Genomic DNA, 26,944 nt, shown 5'->3' on the forward strand with positions numbered 1-26,944 from the left:
GTCTGCCACATCAATACAATATAGACACACAGTTGAAGCACAAACACGTGTGTAGAGGTGTCAGAAATGTGTGTTTTTGCTTGTATTGCTTGAAAGTCTGATGAGTAAGATGAAAGTAAGATGTATTGCTTGAAAGTCTGCTTTTACACCAACGAACGTAGACCATTTGAGGCGGTTTAAAAAGAACCATCGCCTCAATGGGATGTCCATGTTTCCATGCTTCCCAAAGACAAGTGTCAATGTGAGGAAACCATTTTGTCAAGAGAGAGAGAGAGCGAGAACGTGTGTTGCCTGCCGCCTCCCTGATCTAGAATAGAGCCCGAGGGATTGAATCTGCTCATGGAATGTGTCTCAATAGTTGTGCGCTTGTCAACAGGGAACTGTTATAACTTGCCCTTAGTTCTATCCCGTCAGTGGCGTATGACTAATGTACAACAGATTGTGTGAGACAACAGAGAGTTTTTCAGTAGAAAAGTCATTACACCAGTGTGTGGAGACACTGCAGAATGGTTGTGTCTATATTTGTGTGCAGACAACCTCTCAGTTGTAACACAAAAATATCAGTTGTATCACAACTATTGTGTCAAATGCCTTGTTTTTCAATTGTACAACCTTAGTGTGAATTGAGCAGCTGTTTTGTGGGATTAGGTGGAAGCTGTCTCTAACCGCTGATACAGGATCAGATATTGTTTAATGATTCCTTAATAGTTATGTTTGGGAATTGGGGTAGAATGAGCTGATCCTAGACCTGTGGTTAGGGGTTAGGCGCTATTACCTCAAATAAAAATGTAAAATAAAGTAAAATCATCATTAGTCATGTACACAGTTTACAGCAGGTATAAAGGTTGAAGTGAAATGCTTGCGTGATAGACGCTCAACATTGCAGTACAATATCAATAAAAATCAAATATAAAGTGGAGAGTGTCTTGGTTGCGCAGTTGAATAAATGGTATATAATAGAACAGTAGTGTTAAGTGTGTGTGTGTGTATGTTTATGTGTGTGTGTGTGTGTTTGTGTGTGTGTGTGCTTGTGTGTTTGTGCTTGTGTGTAAGGGTTGGATGTGTGGAGAGTCAATGCAAACAGTCTCTAAGGTACAGATGTTCTCTGAGGTGCAAATAGCTATTTTTTTGTCAAGTTTAAGTTTAAATGGGCTTTAAAGCATATTCTATCTATGTGGGTTGAATAGGATAGAGAACAGTGTGACTTTTGACACATCTGATTCTGTGGTGTCATTCACGAGTTCCTCATCGTCATGATATGTTATAGCTAGTAGTTAGCTAGATAAGGAAGAAGACATGTGTTGCTGAAACTTGAGAGTCTGAATTCCAGTATTGACTGTGTGTGTTTTCCATTTATATTGCTACCTATACGATGACCCCATTCCCCCATGTTACTTACAGGTCATTGAAGCCTGAAATACCACTATAATCATATTGTCTCTCTCCTTCTCTTCCCAGCCTCTCTCAGTGATGGGGTTCCTGACCTTCAAAGCCCAGTGATGCTAGCCATGAATCACTACAACCTCTCCGGGCCCCGGGGGCCTCGACCTCCTCTCCAACCTCAGCCAGTGGGACACGGAGATGGTAGGTAGGCCAGATATTAGAGAAGTGGAACAGTAACCGGAAGGTTACTGGTTAAAGTCCCGGGGGCCAGAACTAGCTAATGGAGGGAGGCCGGTTTCACTTCTGTGTGTGTGTGTATGTGTGATGTCCGGTGGTCTGGATAAAATAAGACAGCACAAAGACACAGTTCAGATTGTGATTGGACATAAAGTTGTATTGCATATTGCATATTGTATAGGTGGAAATGGAGAGTCTGGCTCACCAGGGGAACCTCACCTCGGACAGGCCTATGTCCGGAGGCCCGATCGCAGCCGCTCTCTCCATGACCCTGGGCGTCATCTCCAACATCGTGGCCTTGTTCATCCTGGCCAACGCCTACTCCCACCAGCGCCGACGCTCCAAAGCCACCTTCCTCCTCTTCGCCAGCTCCCTGGTACTCACAGACTTTTTTGGGCACATCATCCCGGGTGCGCTGGTCCTCCGGCTTTACCTCTCCGGAGGGGTGTTCCCCGAGGCGGTCGCCGATTCCTCAAACGGCTCGACCGACCCCATGTGCCAGTTCCTGGGTGGATCTATGGTGTTCTTCGGCCTGTGCCCGCTGTTCCTGGGCTGTGCGATGGCCGCCGAGCGCTGTCTGGGTGTCACGCAGCCACTGCTCCACTCCTCCTTAGTTACCACCACCCGTACCAAGCTGTCCCTCTCTGGTATCTGGCTGGTGGCCCTCTGCGTGGCCCTGCTGCCCTGTTTCCAGCTGGGGTCATACACCTACCAGCACCCCAACAGCTGGTGTTTTATCAAGGTCAGTAGCCAGCAGGGCTGGGGTCAATTAGAATTGACAGCTGTCACTTCAGAAAGTGATTTTAATACAAAAATGAAGAAATGGAAAAACGTTTGAAATAAATAGCTTCTACTCCTCCGTTTATTAAGAAGTAATTAAAAATAGATGCTGTTTTTTATGTATTATTTATTGATTTAATTCAATTCAAATTGACCCCAGCCCTGGCAGCCAGATACTGAGCTCCCCTAATGCTTTAGGTTGAACATTCTCAAAGTTCTATGGCAGTTATTTAAACAAAGTTATTTAGCAAAACTACCACCATTAAAACTACCACCAAAAGCTTAATAGAAATAACACTAGTGTACAATAAGACAGGATAAAGTACAGAGTTATATACAACAACGACTAAATGTCTGTCTTCTCCTTCATCAAGGTCTTAGCTAACGACACCCAGGAAGCGGACGTAGCCTTTGTTACGCTCTTCTCCGGGCTGGGCCTGACGTCGCTGGGGTGGCCCTGGTGTGTAACACCATCAGCGGGCTGACCCTGGTTCTGGCCAGGCTGAGACGGAGGCCATCGGGCTACTCATCGTCCCACAGCCACCGCTCAGTGGCCAAGAGCCATGATATAGAGATGGTGGTGCAGCTGGTGGGCATCATGGTCACGTCCTGTATCTGCTGGAGCCCTCTGCTGGTGAGTGGGACAACCTAGGACATGAACAAGTGTAGATGCTGATGCCACTGATTCCATCCACCACACCATGCCTCTTCCCTACGCCCGCTACACATCTAGAAAAAAATTACCCAACAACTATTCCCTACGCCCGCTACACATCTAGAAAAAAATCACCCAGCAGAGACCCTTCAGTTTGATGCATTTGTACACTGAAAATACACAAGATAGTTTATTTTACACAAAATTATTTGAAAGAAATTGAATTAGGCCGTCAATGCCCCATCAAATAAAATAGGTTGCATGATGCTTCTGGATCAAAGTACAACAATGAACAATTATATCTCTTCTCTTATGCCCCAGATCTTCGGGCTCATGTCGGTGATGCGCTCCTATAGGGGCTCCATTGATAAAGCTGACATGGCCACCTACGAGACGTTGAATTTGATGGGCGTGAGGCTGGCTTCCTGGAACCAGATCCTGGACCCTGGGTCTATATACTGCTGCGTCGGGCTGTCCTCCGCAAGATCTACCTCATCACCAAGTGCCAGGCCGATTTGAACGGGTGTGCTCCGACGCTGGGAGGAACTCGTTTCAGAGCAAGAGCTCGGAGAACAGTCCCGTTAACAGGATATGAGATCATAACCAAGCGCCAGGCCAATTTGAAGGGAGTGTGCTGCTACGCTGGGAGTGGAACCCCTTTCAGAGTAAAAGCTTGGAGAAGAATACAGTCAACAGTATATGACTGTGTGACCGACGGTGTTCGAGTGAATGCCAGAAGAAGACTGCATTAGCCCACTAAGCTAAAGCCTAGTATTGACCAGGGAGCCAAAGCAACTCTTTAGGTCTCAGGCAAGGTTACTCATCATGCAGCGAGCGTGGTCCTTGGTACTTGTGGTGGTCACCGACAGAAAAAGAGGACATTTCTGTTATCCCGTATAGTGAAGGATATGATGCTCTGAAAAATGAGGATTCCATGTTCTTCAGCCATGGCAGTATCTCTCAATCTTCTTTATCACAGTGACTGGCAAGCTAAGATCATCCTCCTTTGGATATCTCTTAAATTAAAACTAGGAATTGAGTACGGACATACCTGGTGTCCGAGTACGGTCTATTGGACCAGTCAGTCTGCATTACCCCACAGACAGAAAGTTGAGAAACACAATACCCCACAGATGGAGAGTTGAGAAACACACTACCCCACAGATGGAGAGTTGAGAAACACAATACCCCACAGATGGAGAGTTGAGGAAACACAATACCCCACAGATGGAGAGTTGGGAAACACAATACCCCACAGATGGAGAGTTGAGAAACACAATACCCCACAGATGGAGAGTTGAGAAACACAATACCCCACAGATGGAGAGTTGAGAAACACACTCGCATAGTGAGTAGGTCAAAGGCTTGAAGCGTATGAAGATGTGCAGCTATATCAGCACAGAGGTTCATCTGAGAGATCAGAAGTTCAAAGCCTAGCTACATATCTTCATGAATAGAATGTAACGCAGAAGAATATCACAATTCATTCAACATATTGGATCTCATTTGTGGAACGTTGATTATTCTGAAGTCTGTTGGTTAAGGTTTAACAATGACATTTTAACATCATCGATGTATAACGATTCCAGAACGACTCCAAAAGAAACGGAGTTGTATGCCATGTAAATGTTATGCTAAGATTAAGATTGCTTGTTAAGTAAAGGGAGAACTACGATTTTTTCCTGAGCTTCTGATGTATAAAAATGCTACTTCACGTCAAATATTGAACAAGTTATAAATATTTATTGCTTTTCCTCAATTCTCTGGGGACGTGTAAAGAAGTTATGGAACGTAATTGAATGTGATGAAATAAAGAAGAATGTTTTGACTGAATTAGATGCCGTTGTTGTCCTTTTTCTTCTCCTCTCCGCCAAGGTATTAAATACAGTATTACAATAATACAGTATGTTCAAACGGTGTACAGTATCCTGAATATACGGTGGAAAAACACACGATGCAAAGAAATCAAATGGTGTAACTGGGTCCATTCTAGTAAACAGTGACGATTATGCTCAAGTGAATTTTCTTTGATAGGAAACTGAAGATAAATGCTGCAGCCTGCTTACCGCCTACGTAGTTCTCTGAAAACGTTCCTCTCACATAACTGTATATTTGACACAGCTTTTAAATCATACGTTTGGAGAAAGGCCAAAGTCAGCAAAACACCAAATTCCCAAAACACATGCAACAACACAAGCCAACCCAGCAAACCAGGACTGAGGGTCATCATAACACCTCATAAAACATCCCTGTTCAGTTCTAAGTCCAACGCTTGATTTATTTATTTCTCAGGGCCCCGCAGTCTTGTCTACAATTCATATATTCTGTCTGACTTGGTCTTTTTTTTTCATTCAAATGATAAGATGCTGGAAACTATGCTCAAAATGTGATTCCCATGGGACAAGAGCAAGAAAGGAATGCTGGTTTAGAGTTAGTAAATTAAATAGCAAATTATATCGACCATGGCAGTCAATAAATAACACTCATAGTTCTTTCCTATAAAATGTTTGACTCCAAGCCACACTGAATAAAATTGTGGTAGCCACGTATGTACAATTGAAGTTGGAAGTTTATATACACTTAAGTTGAAGTCATTAAAACTAGTTTTTCAGCCACTCCACAAATTTCTTGTTAACAAACTATAGTTTTGGCAAGTCAGTTAGGACATCTACTTTGTGCATGACACAAGTAATTTTTCCAACAATTGTTTACAGACACTTATATTTAATTCACTGTATCACAATTCCAGTGGGTCAGAAGTTTACATACACTAAGTTGACTGTGCCTTTAAACAGCTTGGAAAATTCCAGAAAATTATGTCATGGCTTGAGAAGCTTTTGATAGGCTAATTGACATAATTTGAGTCAATTGGAGGTGTACCTGTGGATGTATTTCAAGGCCTACCTTCAAACTCAGTGCCTCTTTGCATGACATCATGGGAAAATCAAATTAAATCAGCCAAGACCTCAGAAACAATTGTAGACCTCCACAAGTCTGGTTCATCCGTGGGAGCAATTTCCAAATGCCTGAAGGTACCACCTTCATCTGTACAAACAATAGTATGCAAGTATAAACACCATGGGACCACGCAGCTGTCATACTGCTGAGGAAGGAGACACATTCTCTCTCTCCTAGAGATGAACGTACTTTGGTGTGAAAAGTGCAAATCAATCACAGAACAACAGCAAAGGACCTTGTGAAGATACTAGAGGAAACCGGTACAAAAGTATCTATATCCACAGTAAAAAATAGTCCTATATCGACATAACCTGAAAGGCCGCTCAGCAAGGAAGAAGCCACTGCTCCTAAACCGCCATAAAAAAGCCAGGCTACGGTTTGCAACTGCACATGGGGACAAAGATTGTACTTTTTGGAGAAATGTCCACTTGTCTGATGAAACAAAAATAGAACTGTTTGGCCATAATGACCATAGTTATGTTTGGAGGAAAAAGAGGGAGGCTTGCAAGCAGAAGAACACCATCCCAACCGTGAAGCACGGGGGTGGCAGCATCATGTTGTAGGGGTGCTTTGCTGCAGGAGGGACTGGTGCACTTCACAACACAAATGGCATCATGAGGCAGGAAAAGCATGTGGATATATTGAAGCAACATCTCAAGACATCAGTCAGGAAGTTAAAGCTTGGTCGCAAATGGGTCTTCCGAATGGACATCGACCCCAAACATACTTCCAAAGTTGTGGCAAAATGGCTTAAGGACAACAAAGTCAAGGTATTGGAGTGACCATCACAAAGCCCTGACCTCAATAGAAAATATGTGGGCAGAACTAAAAAAGTGTGTCTGAGCAAGAAGGCCTACAAACCTGACTCAGTTACACCAGCTCTGTCAGGAGGAATGGGCCAAAATTCACCAAATATATTGTGGGAAGCTTGTGGAAGGCTACCCGAAACATTTGACCCAAGTTAAACAATTTAAAGGCAATGCTAGCAAATACTAATTGAGTGTATGTAAACTTCTGACCCACTGGGAATGTGATGAAAGAAAGAAAATCTGAAATAAATAATTCTCTCTACTTAATTCTGACATTTCACATTCATAAAATAAAGTGGTGATCCTAACTGACCTAAGACAGGGAATTGTTACCAGGATTAAAATTTAGGAATTGTGAAAAACTCAGTTTAAATGTATTTGGCTAAGGTGTATGTAAACTTCAGAATTCAACTGTATCTCCACCAGTTTGGATATCTCAAATAACACCTGGCTGTCACCTACTGTAGGCCTAGATATGGCCTAGATATGGCAAACAGTAGGTGGCAGCCAGGTGTTATTTGAGATATCCAAACTGGTGGAGAGAGTGCTGGGTAAAGTGAAGGCTGTGAGGATCACGAGAGGCGGGCTTGTTTAGATTTGTTGTGCTTCTGCAGATCAGAAGGAACGTGTGTTGCGTCTCACCCAATTTGATAACTTTGAAGTGTTGTGTGTGTCTCTTCGGGAATTGGGCACCCCCCGAGGGGGTTATAGCTGGTATCTCGTGAGAAGTGGATTTTGAAGAGATTAAAAATATTCCTGGGGTGATTAATGCCCATCGGATGAATTGTGTGATGAATGGTGAAAAAGTGAAGAGTTTATCTGTTCTTTTATTTGTTGATATGGAGACTCCCTACTCAAGTGCAGTTGGGGTATATAAACTACAGAGTCAGAGCATTTATCCCAAGACCAATGGAGTGTGGCCATTGTAAAGCTTTTGGTCATGTTTCAAGTGTTTGCAGAAGGGAGAAGCCAAGATGTCCAAGTTGTGGAAAAGATCATATCATGTGTTTTAAAAGTGAGGACAATGTGACATGTTGCAATTGTGGTGGGAACCATGAAGCTAAGAGAATGAGATGGCCAAATTCAGGACTGTCCAGAACATTTCATACGCACCTGGTGTTGCTGGATTCTTCATCTGTGGGACAATGGCGGACTACAACCACTAAAGGTGTATTGCCGCCACCCACTGGATGAGTTGAAGTACCAAAACAAGGTAAAAAAATATTTAAAAAAATCGTCATTATTGCGCGACACCGCGCAGCTCCACGCCCCCAAACAGCGCGACATTACAGTGCCTCCTTCTTTCTCAGGTGAGTGTTTTTAACGATATAGAAAAGGTTGTTGCTTTAGTGTTTGTAAATTAACACAAACGTTCTGCTAGCGATGTATTTAATTGCAGTTATGTGCTGAATTAAACGTCAAAAATATAGTAGCTTACCTTGCTAACCACAGCATCTGGTACGGTCTCTGATCTGGTAGTATCATGCTAGCTATTGCCATAAAAATGGCGTCGGCACCGCAGGTTGAAAACAAATTATTTTAGCCCAATTGGTTTGCAGCGTGTTTAATTTAGTTTTAAAACCAAACTACCAAAAGCTGTATGGACAGCTGCTTACACATTTGGTGGTAAACAAACAGTTAGTTAGCATAGTTTACCTACACTTCGATTTTTAAATTGTATATATTACCTGCACGTTTTTGTGCAACTGCCTGGTATGTTTACGAATGTTAGCAAGGTAGTTACCGCAGGGGTGTCACGTGGTGTACACGCCTGCCGTACGTCACACTAAAGTTTCACAAATGTTCTTAGAACTGTATATAGTTTTCTTTGCCATGTGTTTATCATGAGGTGGTGCATTGCAGAGAGTGATTTTCAGTGTTTCTGTTACCATGGCTACAGCAGTTGTCACACAGGTGGCAGTTAAAAGACAAGCTCATGGCTATGGCAGCAGAGCCAGTGCCAGATGCAGTCTGGGACGAACGCCAGGCCTATGAAGAGCTCCTGTACTGGGACAGTCTGATACAGCGAGGCCATCGCCTGCTACCACACGACTTTGACAGGTACTGTATCCCTCCAGGGTGAAGTTTCAATGAGGTACAGCTCTAGGGTCCACGTCCCAATCCGAACCTTAAAGGAAAACTCCACCTAAAACTATATTTGGCTATTTGTTTCATTAGTCCATTGTTGATATAATCCCAAGGTGTTTTGCATGTCAGAAATATAGACAAAAACATTCCAAATACAAAAATATAGCCAGTATGATGGATTTGCATTATATGGTGCAAAATGCATCATACCGGCTGTATTTATGTATTTTGAAAGTTATATGTCTAGAAAACTCTATTTCTGACATGCCAAAAAATATTTTGGGACTAAATCAACAACGGACGAAGAGTTTTTGGGTGGCATTTTCCTTTTACCATTAGTGGGGGGAAATGCAAGGGACACTGACCGAAGAGCAGTGCCTTCTCTCATCCATGCCTTTTACTCTTACTCCACCTGGTTATAATAATGTTACATTATGACAACTACAATGTAGTATTTCTACACACTGGGCATTTCAATTCTCTCCAAATGTTGCACTAATCTCTGCCAAAATTGGTCGATGTTGAATCTAAAGAGGTAAACTTAGTACTGTAATTGGTTTCTATTCTAACTACTTTGTCTCTCTCCCTCCCAGATATGAGGAGCTACGCTACTGGTATGACTGTCTCTGTTACGAGGAGGAGCTGAGGCAGTACGATGAGTACATTGCCGCCATACAGGAGATCGAGGAGAACCGACCCCATACTGAGGTTCAAACTTCCACCTCGACCGTTTCTCTCACGTCAATACAAATTCCCTGTGTGTGTGAATGTAGCGCGGGCTAATGCCTGTCACCTCCGAATGAACACAAGGATTGGAGAATCAGAATTATCCCTAGGTGTTGTGTTGAATTCTACTTGAATTCACCTGTACAGCACAGGAGGCTGGTGAGAGGAGGCTGGTTCATTATAATGGCTGGAATGGAGTGAATGGGATGGTATCAAGCACTTGGAAACTGTTTGTGTTTAATACCAACTCTGTTCTAGCCATTACGATGAGCAGTCCTCCTCTCACCAGCCTCCTCTGCGGTGCATACTATTTATAGGCCAACACGAGCAGCCAATTGCACCTACTGTGATATGTTGAACAAATGGTCCTATGATTTGTTTCCAACATGATGGCCATTAATAAAATATTTTATTTCCCCTCTTGCTAAGAGGCATGTAATTGCAGAAGTTGTAGATGATACAGTAACTATAATTTTCCAGTCACAGTTTTTCCCCTCGGTCTATTTGTACTTACTAGTCATACTGGTTTTCCAGATCATTCACACACATCCTATTCCATTGTAACAAATGAAAGCAGTGCTGAGAGCTGGCTCAGTAACTGTATGACTGTGTAACTGACAATTATGGATGAAGACTGCCATGACAATAAAATAACTGTTTAATACCATAATGTTTTATTTAAAGATAACAAACTTTACCCAAAAGCATTAAAGTAAAATAAGCCTGCTTCACATCTAACAGCCAATATAAGGAGAGACTAGAGGAGACAAAACTAGCCTGTATTAGAATTTTGTGTTGTGGAACGAACAGCTGTCTAAAGATGGCTGGGCATTCAAAAGGGCAAGACGCACAGTTGATTTATTACAATGAGAACATAGATTTCAGTTTTCCTTTACAAATCGTTTTCTTACTGTGTGCCCAACTGACCACGACCCACATCTCACGTACCCTTTTCCATCTTACCTTCACTCTTCCAGGCCCCTCCGGTGCGCACGCCTCCCATGCGTATCTTCGTGAGCGACGACCGCCACATGATGGCGAAGCACGCGGCGGTGTACCCATCGTCTGAGGAGCTAGAGGCGGTGCAGACAGTCATCTCCCACGTGGAGTGTGCCCTCAAGACCGTCTCCGACCTGCTGGATGTGGAGGCCGGAGTCGGTGTGGTGCCTGTACCTGTGGAGGGGCAGAGGAGAGGTAAGAAAGACTGATCAAAGACCCTGGTACTGCAGGACCTATGCCAGGCGGTGTCAGAGGAAAGCTCATAAAATTGTCAGACTCCATTCAGCCAAGTCATAGACTGTTCTCTCTGCTATCGCATGGCAAGCGGTACCGGAGCACCAAGTCTAGGACCAAAAGGCTCCTCAACAGCTTCTACCCCCTCCCCCTTTTGGACACTGCTGTTTATTATCTGTGCATAGTCACTTCACCCCCACCTATGTGTACAAATTACCTCAACTAATCTGTACACCCGCACACTGACTTGGTACCAGTGCCTCCTGTATATAGCCTCGTTATTGTGTTACTTTTTATTATTACTTTTTTACTTTAGTCTACTTGGTAAATATTTTCTTAACTCTTCTTGAACTGCACTGTTGGGCTTGTAAGTAAGCATTTCACGTTAACGTCTACACTTGTTGTATTCGGCGCATGTGACAAATAAAGTTTGATTTGATTTGTTTGGAAACGCTTCCTTCATCATTTCCTTGAGTTATGCACAGATTGATACATGATTGGATAGCTGAGAGCAGGATTAACATCCTATTACTTTCACTAATCCAAGCAATTAAGATGTGACTCTTAGGCTGCAGGTAGATTAGTGGTTAAGAGCGTTTCGTCAGTAACCGAAAGGTTGCTGGTTCGAATCCCAAGCCGACTAGTTGGTGAAAAAAAAAAATCTGTTGGTGCTCTTGAGCAAGGCACTTAACCCTAATTGCTCCTGTAAGTCATTCTGGATAAGAGCATCTGCTAAAAGTCTAAAATGTCATGAATACTTCAATATAGGAAGGCAAGAAGCATTTTTAGAGAGCGAGAGAAAGTGAAGGATAACAGTATATCTAATCCTGGGTATGTGTGCTTCTTCATATCTTGTAGAATTACTTATTGCATTTGTCTCTGAATAAGCATTTCCTTGGTTCTCCCTCCCTGTCCCAGTGAGGTGGCTCCCCCAGAGCGTATCCTGCGTGGGGTGATGAGGGTGGGCCTGGTGGCCAAGGGCCTGCTGCTGAAGGGAGACATGGACCTGGAGCTGGTGCTGCTCTGCACTGAGAAACCCACCGTCACCCTGCTCAAGAAGGTGGCTGAGAACCTCTCCACCCAGATTGAGGTAGTGTATCTATTTCGTTGAACCTTTACTCAACCAGGAAGTCCCATTGCGCTCAGAAGACCTCTTTCCCAATGAAGACCGATATCCTTCGATGATGTTAACGTTGTCTCTCTTTGGTGATTTTGAAGTGAGAGTATGAGAGGGACTGAGAGAGTTGCAATAGGACCTATATTTAAAAAGGTATTTTTGGTTGTGAAAGGTGCTGCCTCTATGCTAATATTGTCTCTCTTTCTGTACTGTAAGCCAAAATCCTAACTGATTTATTTTTCCATCATTCCAACTCTACTAAAGCTCGTCACAGAGGACAAGTATGAGGTCACCCAGATCCCAGAGGAGGCGGAGATTGTGATCAAGAGCATCAAGGAGCCCGTCCTGACCCTAACCATTCACCTGACCTCCCCCATGATACGCATGGAGGCTGAGCCAGAGGGTGCCGGAGCTACCACCCCCCTGGAGGAACCACCTGGAGGTATGACCCCCCCCAGGGACCAGCCTCCCACCTGGCCAGGAGGCTGGGACTACCCAGCACTACCACGGCTGTGTTCAGGGCACAGCGTTGTGGGACGTCTCAGATAGAAATATGATGTAGAGATCTATTTGTGATAGAATTGTGCACCAATAGATATTATGTGTAATACTTCTATCTGCAATGTTTTACAACATTGTGCTTTGCTGAATGTCGGCAGCGCTGGACTGCACTTAACAGCAGGCAACTTCAGATTAGCTACAGCAACAGCTGATGATCTATGTGTTACTATTCACTTAAAGCATGTTACCGTGCAGCTCCCTACTGATCCATACACTGAGACACCATTTAAATACATGATCAGTCAATATAGAGATTAGTGGAACCTGCACAGTGGCTGCTTTAGAACCGATGCCAGTGAACAAACAATCTGATTGGTTCTTCACTGGAGCTCGGAGTTCTTCTATTCGCTGTAATTATTTAACAAAACGGCGACGATCTTCATCGCTACAATGCCTCTTTTAGTCGTTAATAATGCATTGTGTAATAATGTGATTTTAATAACAGTAATGTACGACTTAATTTACAGTTAATTGTATTGTTCAAGTTAAGAAATGAAGGCTTTTCTGAGAATGCCAGCCAATGCGCGGATATAGATTTGATTGCATGTGTTTTTAATGCAGAACAGTGTAACGTGAGGCTCGTATTGCAGCAAAACTGATTGGCATGACAGGTAATGTTTTTGGACCCTTCCTTTGACCTGCCTGGTTGAGGAAAGGATATTGAAGGGAAGGTGTATGTGAATGAGTAATGCATGGGGGTATATGTGAGAGAGGCAAAGGGGATGAATGTGATCTAATTAAAAGTCAGGAAAAGGGCATTTTGAGTTCAATCCGCTTAAGTAGCTACGTCCTCCAAGAGAATGGCCTTGTCTTGGATCAAGGCCAGATTTGGGTGCTGGGGAAGTCAAGCTGAAGCCAAGCAGTTATCAGTTTTGCTGCAGTACCGAGCCGACCACAAATGCATTCTGATTCCAACTGCCTTGTACAGGAATTCCAAACCTGATTGATTCTCTCTTACTAAGCCTTCTAGTGTGTCAGTTTTTAGGGACGCTGGACCTTTGACCAACTGGCCTCTCATTCTGTCTCGGAAAGGTGCAGAGCAGCATGACCCAGTTCAGGGGTACTAAGACTAGGCTTGATTAAGACTAAGAAATCCCCCCAGCAAAACTTTACATTGAGAAATATTATGCTCTGGTACCCACTGTGAATCTGATGGCTAGAGTACACTCATCACTTAGACCTAGCATAGAGTTTTTTGCTCTTAGTGGGTGGGTAAATCCATTCTCTATAAATGCGGGGAGTCCCCTTCAATCAAATTTATTCATAAAGCCCTTTTTACACCAGCCGAGATCACAAAGTGCTGTACAGAAACCCAGTCTAAAACCCCAAACAGCAAGCAATGCAGATGTAGAAGTCCTTGTCCTGCCTTGGGAAAAGCTACCTCCTCCCCGAGCCTCGAGACAGAAACCCCCCTTGGTCAAACCGTACCTTGTCTTCTTATCCCACCCATCGACCAATAGAAAAGCTAACGGTCGACAGCGATGCGCCGGCGGACGTTCTGGACAGGCAGAAATGCCTAACTGCCTTGGCATCTCTCCGCCACGCCAAGTGGTTCCAGGTTTGCATCCCGTCTTTACTTGTCAAATAAAGTGTTCAAATGTGCCTTTTTATTCTGCCTTGTCCCATAATGAGTTGTGAGTTTGTATGCTCTCACAATGCCTCATTGTTTTCTATGATTTCATTCTGTCTTCCTTGGAACTATATTGCTGTTATTTGCTAGTGCAACTGATATTGTAGCTACGTTGTTTTTAAGGGTCCCTACACACTATGTAACCATCGCTCGTTTAGAGGGGTTGGGTTAAATGCACATTTCGTTTGAATACATTAAGTTGTGCAGCTGACTAGGTATCCCCTTTCCTCCTAATTAAGTGTTTGAATACTGCACTAACCTTCCTATGCTACCTCTGGGTGCAATATTCCTGATGACTCGGTACTTACACAACTGGTTCAATTCGACTCTTATCAGGCTTTTCCTTTGTGCTGTCCAGGAATATTAGCCTCGTGAGCTGCCTGCATCATGTAAGCTCGCGGGATCACGCGTCTCGCGAGGCTACTGGAATATTGCACCCCTTTATTTTATTTGCCAGTGCTCTAGGTAGGTAGGTTGTTGGATATCGCACCCTATTTGACTCTGCTCGGCCCGTGCTTGTCTCTCTCAGGCTAAGGTCAACGACCTGAAGTCGGCCGCCATCGTGATCCGTATCATGAGAGACCTGTGTAACCGCGTCCCCACCTGGGCTCCACTCAGAGGATGGGTGAGTCAAGTCAAACTACTATAATACATGTAATATTGACTATAATGATATACATGTCATACAATAAATGATTATATTGGGTGGCAGCGGTGGGATCCAGGTCTGAACTAGGTTCATTATCTTCTGTTCTGTCAAGCCTTTAGAGCTGCTGTGTGAGAAGGCCATTGGAACATGTGATCGGCCAATGGGAGCAGGAGAGTCTTTCCGCAGAGTTCTCGAGTGCTTGGCGTCTGGAATCCTGATGGCCGGTAAGTCTTTTATCCATGAAGACCTGTATTGGGTAAATAGAGAAAATATAGGGCCTAGAGCATAGCCTTGCTGAACACCTCTCAGAATAATGTAGAAATGACGTCCACCAAATTAAACTAATTCAAATGTTCTTCTGTTTTTCAAAGACGGTCCGGGTATCAAGGACCCTTGTGAGAAGGAGAAGGTGGACGCCATCAGCCACCTGGACACTCAGCAACGTGAGGACATTACACAGAGTGCCCAGGTAAAACAGGCTTCAGTTTCATTTGGTTAGGTGAAATATTTATGCCTATAACGTTCCAGGTAGAATTGTAACAAATGGAGCTGACATGATTCCCTACTCTACTTGAAAAACAATAATATCTGTTCTACACAAGATTTTTTTCGCTGAAAGTCCTGTTATGTTGCGTCCTTAACACGCCCCAGGTAGAATATCAAATATCAATTGTTATTCTCTCCCATGTGCTTCCTTTTGTGATAGAACACAGTCAATGTTTGTTTTTCCCTGTCAGCATGCCCTAAGGTTGGCTGCGTTCGGACAGCTGTACAAGGTGCTAGGGATGGATTCCCTGCCTGCCAGGGAACCAAGGAGGACCATAGGACCAGGTCTCAGAAACTACGGTTGTTAGTATCTCCTCCGTTTTTGGCGATCTTCCTGGCCTGTCCCATGCTTCTCAAATGTGACTTTCATATTAGCTGTCTAGTAGTAGTCTTGATGTGTTGTGAATTTGAACTTTTCCTGAACCTTGTCCCTTTTCAATGTCCCTACCAGCTCAGATCCTGGCCAGTTCCACCTACCCTCCCAAGAGACCTCATGATGCTGCGGACAAAGGGGGAGATGACAGCAAGAAGAGGAAGTCTCAGAAGTTCCAGAAATATCCAAAATTTCCTAGGAAGTCGTGTATGTATCCGAAGTGGTCTTCGAATGGGATATTTTGTAGCTATTCTACCATTGAGGCTGTTTCTGAGGAGGTTACATTTGTTCCTGTTCTGATATGCTCTCTCCCTCTTTCTCCCCCATCTATTTATTTCTCACTATCTCTCCCTGTCTCTCTTTCTGTCACCCTCCCTTCCCCCAGCCACAGAAGAGAAGCCTGGGGACTCTCCTATGGCCATGAACGCCCTGATGCGTCTCAACCAGCACAAGCCTGGTCTGCAGTACCGTCTGACGGGTCAGAGCGGTCCAGTGCACTTCCCGGTGTTCACCATGTCTGTAGACGTGGACGGCGATACATACGAGGCCTCAGGGCCGTCCAAACGCACCGCCAAACTCCACCTAGCTGCCAAGGTAAGGGGTTGTATGCCTAGGCAAAAACATGCTAGCTGTACCAATAGACTTCCAGTCATTGCGCTAACACTAGTTAGCATTAGCGTGCAAATCTACCTGCAAGTTCCTTCATACTGCACGTAGAAATGGTACCACGACTCTGGGTAACTAGACACATCTCGCACTATCCCTTTAATATGATGTTTAACTGGTACAACACAAGATGGTCCCTGGAATCAAATGTTACTCTCTTTGAAAGAAAGAGTGGTGTTTCTCCTCTCTCTGTAACCTTCGCTTGCTTTCATCAAAGTGTTATGTCGTTGTTCTCCAAGAATGTAATCCACTGGTTTTGCATTGAATGCCTTGTCGTCTGTATTGACTGTTTATAATGGCTGCCGTCACCAAGTCCTCTCTCTGTCCGTCTCAGGTCCTGCAGAAGTTGGGCCTGCCCACTGGGGCGGATGTGAAGATTGAACCAGGCGAAGAGGGAGGAGCCAACGTACCATCCACACCGACAGCAAGTGATGCGTCTATGGCATCTGACGAGGTAGTCATTCTCTCTATGTTCTCTGGCTTTTCCCTGTTACTTTTTAAAATGGTTGACTTGATATACTTTCATAAAGCAGCACAAAGCATTGCTACTGTACCTGTAGACTTCCAGTCATTGTGCTAACGATAGTTAGCATTAGCTTGTGAAACCACCACTTCCTTCCTTCCTATTGCATGTAACAACATAAAAATGGTATCCGTGAGTTTATCTGCCTCTGGGTACGTAGAACAAGGTCTTAAATGCCAGAATCTCACAGTATACTTTCATAAAGCAGTTATGTTGCAATAGAGTTGTTGTTGATGATGATCATTGGACTTGACTGTTCTGCTATGTCTTCCATACTATCAGAACGGTCCCATCCTCACTAAGCACGGGAAGAACCCAGTGATGGAGCTGAACGAGAAGAGACGCAGCCTGAAGTACGAGCTCTCTGCTGAGACCGGGGGCAGCCATGACAAGTGCTTCGTCATGGAGGTCAGTCAGTGGCAGATGGGCGGGGTTTGCACGCTTGGGACAATTCTATTGATTCATTGCGCAAGGATTTGGAAACTACAGTAGATGAATAACCAGTAAGGTCGGGGCTCGTTTCAACAAAGCATCTCAGAGTCAAAGTAGTGATCTAGGATCAGGTCCCCCATGTTTATGTAGAATCTTATTCATTACGATCCTAGATCAGCACTACCACTCTGAGACGCTTTATGAATATGGGCCCAGATGTAGTTGACAGAGCAGGATGTCGAAACACAGTAACCAGCATGTGTCTCTGTGTTACCACCTCCGCCACTCACAGGTGGAGGTAGATGGACAGAAGTTCAAAGGTCGAGGCTCCAACAAGAAGGAGGCCAAAGCCTACGCAGCCTTAGCTGCTTTGGACAAACTTTTCCCAGAGGGGGCGGGGCCCTACTATAACCCTCACTCTGACCCCAAGAAGAAGAAACCAGTCACATACACTTCCATGGTAAGACATGATATAAACTCAGCAAAAAAATACATGTCCTCTCACTGTCAACTGTGTTTATTTTCAGCAAACTTAACGTGTAAATATTTATATGAACATAAGATTCAACAACTGATATATAAACTGAACAAGTTCCACAGATATGTGACTAACAGAAATGGAATAATGTGTCCCTGAACAATTGGGGGGGTCAAAATCAAAAGTAACATTCAGTATCTGGTGTGACCACCAGCTGCATTAAGTACTGCAGTGCATCTCCTCATGGACTGCACCAGATTTGCCAGTTCTTGTTGTGAGATGTTACCCCACTCTTCCACCAAGGCACCTGCAAGTTCCCGGGACATTTCTGTGGGGAATGGCTCTAGCCCTCACCCTCCGATCCAACAGGTCCCAGATGTGCTCAATGGGATTGAGATCTGGGCTCTTCGCTGGCCTTGGCAGAACACTGACCTTCCTGTCTTGCAGGAAATCACGTACAGAACAAGCTGTATGGCTTGTGGCATTGTCATGCTGGAGGGTCATGTCAGAATGAGCCTGCAGGAAGGGTACCACATGAGGGAGGAGGATGTCTTGCCTGCAATGACAACCAGCTCAGTCCGATGATGCTGTGACACACCGCCCCAGACCATGACGGACCCTCCACCTCCAAATCGATCCTGCTCCTGAGTGTAGGCCTTGGTGTAACGCTCAGTCCTTCGATGATTAACACGAATCCGACCATCTCCCCTGGTGAGACAAAACCGCGACTCGTCACTGAAGAGCACTTTTTGCCGGTCCTGTTTGGTCCAGCGACTGGGCTTGTGCCCATAGGCGACGTTGTTGCCGGTGATGTCTGGTGAGGACCTGCCTTACAACAGGCCTACAAGCCCTCAGTTCAGCCTATTGCAGACAGTCTGAGCACTGATGGAGGGATTGTGCGTTCCTCGTGTAACTCGGGCAGTGGTTGTTGCCATCCTGTATCTGTCCCACAGGTGTGATGTTCAGATGTACCGATCCTGTGCAGGTGTTGTTACGTGGTCTGCCGCTGCGAGGACGATCAGCTGTCCGTGCTGTCTTAGGTGTCTCGCAGTACGGACATTGCAATTTATTGCCTGGCCACATCTGCAGTCCTCATGCCTCCTTGCAGCATGCCTAAGGCACGTTCACGCAGATGAGCAGGGACCCTGGGCATCTTTCTTTTGGTGTTTTTCAGAGTCAGTAGAAAGGCCTCTAGTGTCCTAAGTTTTCATAACTGTGACCTTAATTTCCTTAATTGCCGTCTGTCAGTGTCTTAACGACCTTTCCACAGGTCCATGTTCATTAATTGTTTATGGTTCATTGAACAAGCATGGGAAACAGTGTTTAAAGCCTTTACAATGAAGATCTGTGAAGTTATTTGGAATTTTACAAACTATCTTTGAAAGGCAAGGTCCTGAAAAGGGGACGTTTCTTTTTTTTTGCTGAGTTTATCTTTCGTACACACACTGTAATGCACCTCACAATACTATAGAATCATGACTAGGAATAGCCATTAATTAATCCACACACACACACCATGATTAGGAACCCTTTAGTGACCTTTGACCCTCCCTCAACAGCATATCCCAGGCTTTGGCACTATTCGAGGCATTCCAACCGACACGGAGCCTAACAACCGGGGCCGTGGGCGAGGCAGGGGTCGAGGAAAGCCTACGACTGGCAGCAGCTACAACCAAAGTAGGACGCTTCACTTGGACTGTCTCTCAGGATCTAGACGGGCCTTAAGGTCTTTAAGAGCATGTTCTCACAGAGATTGTCAGAAAATCATTCAAATGTGGCTTATTTTAGATTATTTAGTAAATAAGTTAATGATTAGACAATAAGCCTTTAGTCGGACTGTTCTAGAGAGCTTGTTAGGAAATTGTCCAACTCTTTTGGGCTCCTTTGCGTTAAGGTAATCAATGTATATCTCTTTTCTTGTTAACAGCAAGCTACCGTTATGGAAGCAGTGCTGGCTCTGGTTATCGTAAGTGTCTTCTCCACACTGTTGTCAAGGGAACTAATGAGTGATAGGTTAGGTGTGTTCATTTGTGTTTGGTAACTTATCTATTTAGCCTTATCTATTCTATAGCCACTATAGTCTATTGAGTCACTGGTACCCATTTTAATTCCTTCAAAAGTACTTCCTTCCTTCAAGTATAATCACTAGAAATCCATGAATTAGATAGCCATGTGCCCCCTTGCATCACCTGTATAATCATGTGTAATGATTGAATTAGTGATTAGGCCTACTTCAAAGAAGGGAGGAATGGGGCCCCAGAAGTGGGATAAGAGGGCCCTGTCTGCTAGCTTTGCTTTCTGTCCTCCTTGGCCTCTAAGTTGAGTCTTAACACTTACACATTGCTTCTTTTATTTAAACCCTAGCATCTCTCTCCATCATGTTGACTTAAATGATAGGGCTGGGCTGCAACACAATGTTGAGCATTTGTCATAATAATAATAATAATGTACACTGCTCCAAAAAATAAAGGGAACACTAAAATAACACATCCTAGATCTGAATGAATAAATATTCTTATTAAATACTTTTTCTTTACATAGTTGAATGTGCTCACAACAAAATCACACAATTATCAATGGAAACCAAATTTATCAACCCATGGAGGTCTGGATTTGGAGTCACACTCAAAATTAAAGTGGAAAACCACACTACAGGCTGATCCAACTTTGATGTAATGTCCTTAAAACAAGTCAAAATGAGGCTCAGTGGTGTGTGTGGCCTCCACGTGCCTGTATGACCTCCCTACAACATCTGGGCATTCTCCTGATGAGGTGGAGGATGGTCTCCTGAGGGATCTCCTCCCAGACCTGGACTAAAGCATCCGTCAACTCCTGGACAGTCTGTGGTGCAACATGGCGTTGGTGGATGGAGTGAGACATGATGTCCCAGATGTGCTCAATTGGATTCAGGTCTGGGGAACGGACGGGCCAGTCCATAGCATCAATGCCTTCCTCTTGCAGGAACTGCTGACACACTCCATCCACATGAGGTCTAGCATTGTCTTGCATTAGGAGGAACCCAGGGCCAACCGCACCAGCATATGGTCTCACAAGGGGTCTGAGGATCTCATCTCGGTACCTAATGGTAGTCAGGCTACCTCTGGCGAGCACATGGAGGGCTGTGCGGCCCCCCCAAAGAAATGCCACCCCACATCATGACTGACCCACCGCCAAACCGATCATGCTGGAGGATGTTGCACGTTCTCCACAGGGTCTCCAGACTCTGTCACGTCTGTCACGTGCTCAGTGTGAATCTGCTTTCATCTGTGAAGAGCACAGGGCGCCAGTGGCGAATTTGCAAAAATTGGTGTTCTCTGGCAAATGCCAAACGTCCTGCACGGTGTTGGGCTGTAAGCACAACCCCCACCTGTGGACGTTGGGCCCTCATACCACCCTCATGGAGTCTGTTTCTGACCGTTTGAGCAGACACATGCACATTTGTGGCCTGCTGGAGGTCATTTTGCAGGGCTCTGGCAGTGCTCCTCCCTGCACAAAGGCGGAGGTAGCAGTCCTGCTGCTGGGTTGTTGCCCTCCTACAGCCTCCTCCACGTCTCCTGATGTACCGGCCTGTCTCCTGGTAGTGCCTCCGTGCTCTGGACACTACGCTGACAGACACAGCAAACCTTCTTGCCACTGCTCGCATTGATGTGCCATCCTGGATGAGCTGCACTACCTGAGCCACTTGTGTGGGTTGTAGACTCCGTCTCATGCTACCACTGGAGTGAAAGCACCGCCAGCATTCAAAAGTGACCAAAACATCAGCCAGGAAGCATAGGAACTGAGAAGTGGTCTGTGGTCACCACCTGCAGAACCACTTCTTTATTGGGGGTGTCTTGCTTATTGCCTATAATTTCCACCTGTTGTCTATTCCATTTGCACAACAGCATGTGAAATATATTGTCAATCAGTGTTGCTTCCTGAGTGGACAGTTTGATTTCACAGAAGTGTGATTGACTTGGAGTTACATTGTGTTGTTTAAATGTTCCCTTTATTTTTTTGAGCTGTGTATAATAAGACAAATTAAAAGGAAAATAAACAGTATTTTTACTTCCTATTTGAAGTTGTTTGGCTGAGATCACTATACATTTCTCAGTTTTTCTCAAAAAGATATCCACTTCAAAGCATTTGCTAAGTGTTCCCTCCAACCAATACTAAATGTCCTCCTTTCACCAATCACACTATCGTAACTTCCTTGTCCATCTCTCCCTCAGACAATCTGTACAGTATGGGTGCAACAGAGGCTGCTTCCACAACAACCACCTCCACCGGTGATGCCTCCACAGAAGCAGATGCCAGCGGCAACACCACCGGCTACGGCACCTTCTACCCCGAATCATCCTACACCACACCGGCCATAACCGCCTCCGCCACCTCGGCCGCCATGACCGCCCAAGCCCAGGTCGGTGCATCTTCCCTGGGTGACTACCAGTCGGTGCCCCCTCCCCTGGACCAGCAGAGCCCCTATAGTTATGGCTATGGAGGGGATAAGAAGAGTCTGCTGACTGCAGCTCAGTCTCAAGCCCAACAGACCCAGCAACAACAGGTGGACTACTCTATGTACAGTACAGCCTACCCCAGCTCTGTCACCGGGGCCAAATGTACAGTTACGGTGAGTGGGGATTCGGTGAGTGGAAATCTATATAAGGGGCCAAAGGGGGCCCCTACCGCCACACACACTCATACACGCATTCATATACCGGTAACTGCTCGACGTAACAGTGCCTTCAGAAAGTGTTCTGACAGATGATGATGATGATAATAATGTGTGGGGTTCAGAGATGAGGAAGTCATTCAAAAATCATGTTAAACACCATTATTGCACACAGTGAGTCCATGCAACTTATTAAATACTGGAATGTAATTTAGCCTTGTCATAACAAAGGGGTTGAATACTTATTAGCTCAAGACATTTCAGCTCTTCAAATGTTTACATTTCTAAAAACATAATTCCACTTTGACATTATAGGGTATTGTGTATAGGCCAGTGACAAACAAATTCATGTTTATTCGATTTTAGATTCAGGCTGTAACACAACAACATGTGAAAAGGGTCAAGGAGTGGGTATACTTTCTGAAGGCACTGTATGTGTGTGTATACTAATATATAGATTTTTATCTGGTATTATTTCTGATATTGGTTCTGTCTTTAGTCACTTGATATCCAAATGTGGTCTTAATAATGGTTTAAAGATTGTTAGTAGAGCATCTGATTGGTTGATTATTTAATTCCTTGTTCTTATTGATGTTTCATTGGTCCGTAGGCTACGGCAACCAATCGAGCTTCAGCATGTATGGGAACGCCTCCTCCCAGGGCTATGGGGCGGCTGCTACTCCCCAGACCCAGCAGACCTCCTACCCCACGGCATACGGAAACATGAACTATCAGTACAAATAGGGGTACCACACACACACCACGTCCCTCTCTCAAGCCCCCCACCAACCCTCCAAAGCATTCCCCCAGCGGAAAAGAAGACCCTCGTGTCTTTCTCTACTTTCATTATATGGATCTAATATTGATGAATCCTAAACCCTCAAGTCATTTTCACCATCACTTTATTTCATAAACCAGACTATCTATTTCTTTTTTTTACCATGTGGTAAATGTAACCTACATGTGTCTAACAAGTAGTTCAGTTCTGTATAGGGATTACAAGAAGGAGATGATAATAATAGCGCTTTCAGGATGATGCTATCTTGGGTCATAGATGTCTTGTTTTGTTCAAGTTTCTTTCTTTTTTTTTTCTGCTTCTTTTTTAGACTTTTTCTGTTTTTCTGTTGTCAAGCCACCCGAGGTTGAATGTGAATGTAAACGGAGAATCTGTTCTTATTTCAAAGACATGTTTTCTTTACATTTTTATTTTCGATTTTTCATTTGAATCACTTATGTTTTAACTGTTATTATATTAACCAGCAGTGTGGTAAAAAAAACAACAAGTTGACAGTAACTTGGATTTTTATGTGAAAGAGCAATGGAAATGTGTTAATTGCTGTTTCATTGGAAGGTTTCGGTAAAAGGCTTGTATCTGGTTGTTTGTAAGAATAAATTACTTTTATTTTGGAGCAAAATGTCATAATTTACATACACTGACCACTGTTTTTCAGACCTGGGTTTAAATACTATTTTAAATAATTTCAAATACTTTTATCTGTGTTTGATTAAGCTTGCCTGTTGCAATGCAAACAATAGAAATGTCCCAAAAGTGCAAACTCAAACTCCAGGCAGCCTAAAGCAAACGCTCAATGTATTTGAAAGGTATCAAGTAGTTATTGAACCCATGTCTGTGTTTAGGCTTCTCCACATGGCGACCAATCCCCTCACATGTTTTCATGCTGCGAGCCAACTTGTTATTTATTATCTTTAGTTCTGTATTAAATATAGACTAAATCCTATAGTTGACCTGACTGGCAGTGGTTACATTTTAAATCCCTAGAAAGACTATGCTCATCTTGAGCATCACTTTAAAATACCAGGGATGTTCATCACAAGTAACATTACGATGCCGATTATGGCTCATGCATTGTGAGCCAATGACCCAAATGCTTTCTCTGAAGGTATGCTATGCTTTATTTTCTACTCTTAGCCAATAGCCACTGAATGCACTTCCTCATTGTGGTTCTAGAGCCTGGCCTACCATACCCCACTGTATGTACTATAGCTAGAATAGTTTATTTGTAACTTACAACTATCAGTTAATCATTCTTCAAAAACCATATGACATAAATGGAAAAACATCCATTGTGGTGTACATTTTACATTAAATGTAGCCCCATATACATGCAATATTGTTTTATTCACAGCTTTTTCCCACAATTCTGATAAACCTCCATACATATTCTCTGTCCTGTTCTACTACTTACGGGGTGTCAAACTCATTCTATGAAGGGCCTATTGTCTGCTGTTTTTGTTGTTTAAGACCTAGACTACCAGGTGGGGCAAGTTCCTTACTAATTAGTGACCTTTAATAACATCAATCAAGTAAAAGGGAGGAAAGAACCCACAGCTTAACATGGAATCAGTTTGAGCAGAGAGGAAGAGGTGACGCGAGAGGGATAACGGCCCAAAATCTGTTTTCTCCATCAGGTGGTGTTTTTCCTCGCCAAGCCAGTCGTTTTTGTGTGGAGGTCAATGAGTGTCGAATTTGGTTAACAAAAAATGTAATGGCTTATTTGCTGCTGTGGCTTATTTGATCTAATGTACGTTTTTGTAATGTTTATGTTGTTCTGAGTCTACCGATATAAGTAGGACAGGTAACATCCTGGCAAATTTGAGAAAAAACACTATTTGAGTTTAACAAACGGATCAATCACTCGCCACCAGCATTTTCTATTGAACTGTGATTGTGTCTGCTGCAAACATGTAGACCATGTAAGTCCCTCCTGTGTTTCACAGCTGTGATTGGATAAGTTTAAAGTAGCATTGAAAAAGTCATCAATATAGATATCTACAGTGCCTTGCGAAAGTATTCGGCCCCCTTGAACTTTGCAACCTTTTGCCACATTTCAGGCTTCAAACATAAAGATATAAAACTGTATTTTTTGTGAAGAATCAACAACAAGACACAATCATGAAGTGGAATGACATTTATTGGATATTTCAAACTTTTTTAACAAATCAAAAACTGAAAAATTGGGCGTGCAAAATTATTCAGCGTCTTTACTTTCAGTGCAGCAAACTCTCTCCAGAAGTTCAGTGAGGATCTCTGAATGATCCAATGTTGACCTAAATGACTAATGATGATAAATACAATCCACCTGTGTGTAATCAAGTCTCCGTATAAATGCAGGTCCGAGATACTGTTGTGAAGAAGTTTAAAGCCGGATTTGGATACAAAAAGATTTCCCAAGCTTTAAACATCCCAAGGAGCACTGTGCAAGCGATAATATTGAAATGGAAGGAGTATCAGACCACTGCAAATCTACCAAGACCTGGCCGTCCCTCTAAACTTTCAGCTCATACAAGGAGAAGACTGATCAGAGATGCAGCCAAGAGGCCCATGATCACTCTGGATGAACTGCAGAGATCTACAGCTGAGGTGGGAGACTCTGTCCATAGGACAACAATCAGTCATATATTGCACAAATCTGGCCTTTATGGAAGAGTGGCAAGAAGAAAGCCATTTCTTAAAGATATGCATAAAAAGTGTTGTTTAAAGTTTGCCACAAGCCACCTGGGAGACACACCAAACATGTGGAAGAAGGTGCTCTGGTCAGATGAAACCAAAATTGAACTTTTTGGCAACAATGCAAAACGTTATGTTTGGCGTAAAAGCAACACAGCTCATCACCTGACCACACCATCCCCACTGTCAAACATGGTGGTGGCAGCATCATGGTTTGGGCCTGCTTTTCTTCAGCAGGGACAGGGAAGATGGTTAAAATTGATGGGAAGATGGATGGAGCCAAATACAGGACCATTCTGGAAGAGAACCTGATGGAGTCTGCAAAAGACCTGAGACTGGGACGGAGATTTGTCTTCCAACAAGACAATGATCCAAAACATAAAGTAAAATCTACAATGGAATGGTTCAAAAATAAACATATCCAGGTGTTAGAATGGCCAAGTCAAAGTCCAGACCTGAATCCAATCGAGAATCTGTGGAGAGAACTGAAAACTGCTGTTCACAAATGTTCTCCATCCAACCTCAATGAGCTCGAGCTGTTTTGCAAGGAGGGAGGAATGGGAAAAAATTTCAGTCTCTCGATGTGCAAAACTGATAGAGACATACCCTAAGTGACTTACAGCTGTAATCGCAGCAAAAGGTGGCGCTACAAAGTATTAACTTAAGGGGGCTGAATAATTTTGCACGCCCAATTTTTCAGTTTTTGATTTGTTAAAAAAGTTTGAAATATCCAATAAATGTCGTTCCACTTCATGATTGTGTCCCACTTGTTGATTCTTCACAAAATAATACAATTTTATATATTTATGTTTGAAGCCCGAAATGTGGCAAAAGGTCGCAAAGTTCAAGGGGGCCGAATACTTTCGCAAGGCACTGTATCTATACAATGCTGCTACATACGTGTGTGTGTGTAGATATATAGATAGACCATACCAATCAAAAGTTTGGACACCTAGTTTGGACCATATTCAAGTGTTTTA

General features: G+C 43.7%; 2 pseudogenes; both read left to right on the forward strand.

Annotated features, from left to right (window-relative positions):
- Positions 1–1,592: 1,592 nt before the first annotated feature.
- On the forward strand, positions 1,593–3,807 carry LOC135539074 (prostaglandin E2 receptor EP1 subtype-like; annotated as a pseudogene).
- Positions 3,808–8,082: 4,275 nt separating this feature from the next.
- LOC135539073 (interleukin enhancer-binding factor 3-like) lies at positions 8,083–24,234 on the forward strand (annotated as a pseudogene).
- Positions 24,235–26,944: the final 2,710 nt, after the last annotated feature.

Source organism: Oncorhynchus masou, unplaced genomic scaffold, assembly GCF_036934945.1.
Source record: "Oncorhynchus masou masou isolate Uvic2021 unplaced genomic scaffold, UVic_Omas_1.1 unplaced_scaffold_182___fragment_2___debris, whole genome shotgun sequence".
Lineage (NCBI taxonomy): Eukaryota > Metazoa > Chordata > Actinopteri > Salmoniformes > Salmonidae > Oncorhynchus > Oncorhynchus masou.